General features: G+C 43.2%; 1 pseudogene; it reads left to right on the top strand.

Moving 5' to 3' along the window:
• Nucleotides 1-330: 330 nt before the first annotated feature.
• Nucleotides 331-1,647, top strand: LOC140218418 (uncharacterized; annotated as a pseudogene).
• Nucleotides 1,648-2,987: the final 1,340 nt, after the last annotated feature.

Raw genomic sequence — 2,987 nt, 5'->3', positions numbered from 1 at the left:
TGGACAATGAGCCACAGCCCACCACCAGGGCAGTAGAATTCGTCGACGAACTGTTGACTGCTGCTGAAGATAATGGTAAGCATATTTTAACATGCAATTAAATTTCTGCTTTCAAAGTTCATTTAAATTTATTCTTCATGCTTCAGTTGCTCTCATCGACCTTGGTGTACTGATGGCAGAGATTGACATCCAGGTTGACACATCAATACCGCAAGGAACCAGCAACTAGGCAGATAAAACGTTCAAGATCCCAAAGCCCTGAATGTGCTCACTGGTGTTCTATGTCTCTAACACTTCTACAATTTATGTGATCTCTATAGTGAAAGCCGTATGCTAATGCAAGCAAAACGCTTTTGTATTTCTCACGAAGATGCGGTGCTCCTGAGTTTAAGTAAGTTGCGCCACAACTTGACATTTTCTTTTCTTGGTGTGCTTTTTGGTGTTCATCGCACCACAGCATCAAATATTTTTAAGTCCACTGTCGCTATACTTGGAGAAATCCTGAAGAAGGTAGTGTACTGGCCAACTAAGGAAGCCGTAGTCGATAATTTGACTGTGTACTTCAAGGACTCTCCCAATGTAAGAGCAGTTCTAGACTGCACAGAAATCCCACGTCCACGACCAAAGGAGATCGAGTCTTGGCTATTGACCTACAGCTGGTACAAAGGCATCCACACAGCTAAGACATTAGTGTCTGAAACCCTAGGTGGGCACATAAGCTATGTTAGTCAACCATACGGGGAAAGGGCTTCAGACACCCACATAACTAAGGAAAGTAAAATACAGAAAAAGCTCCTTCCACTGATAGCATCATGGTTATCGAAGGCTTTCTTATTGATCAGCTCTGCCTTGAGCATCATGCGACACTGGTGCGTCCACCAGCTTTACCCAAGCAGTAGCAGTTTTCAAAGAAAAACGCTGAAAAGGATCAAAGCATTGCAGCGGCTCGTGTACATGTTGAGCGTGCTATTCAGTGCATAAAATATTCAAGATTCTGTCAGGGAGCTTTGCAATCGAGATTTTGCTTATATTTACGATATTACACACATTGTAGTTGGCATTGTCAACCTTTCCAAGCCCATTCTTAGCCAGGACAAATTTTTATTTCAATAGCCTATTTCAACATTGTAAGTATGAATTGGTTAAAGCTGTTGCGCACGACACAGCACTTGTATGCACATGATCAGCTGGCATTGTTTTTGGGTACTACAGTGGTATGGGGTCGAGTTGTTGAGATGCATCTTGTGGGTTGTGTGTGGTCGGTTACATATATTTTGTTAGATAACTGCCTGTATATATATTACGAGATGTTTTATTACATTGTGTCAACACATTAGAGTTTTTCCTCACATGCCTCTCTGTATTGTACAGAATTCAACAAAGCCCAGCCCGATAAAGCACTTACATGAAGTCATGGTATGGGAGAGATCAGCTTTCACGCAAGCTCAGTGGCACAGTGACAAAAGAGAAATCGCTGGTATGGCCAACAAAAATTGCAGGATAGTCACAAGAGTGAGAAACATGAATCTATATAAACTCTAGGTGTGTTGTGGGAACAAAGAACATTTCACAGACATTGTTAGTTTTGACTTCTCATTTTATTGTAGCGACGATAGCCTTGTAATGGCTGAAGTCAATTGTATGCTGAATGTTTTGAAATAAATTTGTGTTTTGAAAAACAAAGTCAAGATACCTTCCTCTACATGTGCCGCATCCAAGCTGATTGGCGAATTGCTGCATCAAAGGTTTTCGAATACACTTGAAGAACTCACTGTTGTTTGGTTCAATGTTGGAGTCGCCCATAAGGAGGATGGGTTCATTGCCCAGTTCCAATGCGCACATCACCCACATTTTAAAGGTATAAGCATTCTGTGTGTACCTTGTCTTAGTGGTAAATGGACGCACCTGCCGCACTGTTGTCATGTTGATGTCGATATCCACAGCAAGGCACACCACCCGTAGTGGCAACTCATGCTCTATCCAAGTCTCCGAAAAAGGCTGTACAGAGGAGATCCTCACTACGTGGTCGTGACAAGCACCTGCTGCACGCGCCGCCAAGTGGTGTACATTGATTGCTGTGATGGAGAGGGAACGCAGTTGCTGGTGCATACCCATGCACTCTCATGAAACAGATTGAAGGCGATGGGATGAAATTTATGTAATCTTTCCTTTGTGCCAATGGGTTTTGTACCAATTAACGCTTGTCTTAATGCGAGCTTACGGTGGAGAAATTTCATAAATAATGTGTTGTACAACATAGGAGAAAACGAAATACACAGATCTCTGCATCATTAAAGAAAACCACATCGAAGGGCACAGAAAGGAACACAAAGTTGGCAGCATCTTGGAAAAAGAAAAAATCAGCGCTGCTTACTTTGCACAGTCCCGTTTGGACGTGCACTTGGCAGTAATATTTGCTTGTTACCAGGTGCAACGTTCCATTGTCGCTGCTCATTTCCTTTACTTGGAACCTTTCCAAACAAAGCGGACACTGAAATTCTAAAATTCTGCGTGGGTAACAGTCGCAGCTAACTAGACCATCTGGTCTAGCACCAATGCATGAGTAGCCTTCTGAAATTAGGAGGCCACTGTTTTGAACTTGGTTTCGGGGGCCTATGCAAGATTCATAGGTCACTCTTGCTGTTGTCTCCACCACACTTCCCTTCAGCCATCGCGGTGGTACGTATGGAGTGCGCCCACATGACACTTCTTAACAGAGGTGGCACATCATGTGGACCCATTGTTCTCAGCCTGTGCACTCTTGTGTACACGCCATATGCAAGTGACCCCGTTATCAATCCTTTCCTGTACTTCATCCAATTGGGTGACTTTGCTTGCTGTAATGTTATACCGAACATTTTATTTGTGCAGGGTTTTGAATGTATTAGTAAGGTATTCATAAATGCCCTTCACAGAGATTGCTCCAACTGCAAGAGCCGCTTTCATTGCCTGTACCAATGTGGGTAGCTTCCTGGGGGAACAATCGT

This window comes from Dermacentor andersoni, chromosome 5 (genome assembly GCF_023375885.2).
Source record: "Dermacentor andersoni chromosome 5, qqDerAnde1_hic_scaffold, whole genome shotgun sequence".
Taxonomy (NCBI): Eukaryota; Metazoa; Arthropoda; class Arachnida; order Ixodida; family Ixodidae; genus Dermacentor; species Dermacentor andersoni.
The sequence above is the reverse complement of the archived record's forward strand: the minus strand, read 5'-3'. Positions and strand labels throughout refer to the sequence as shown.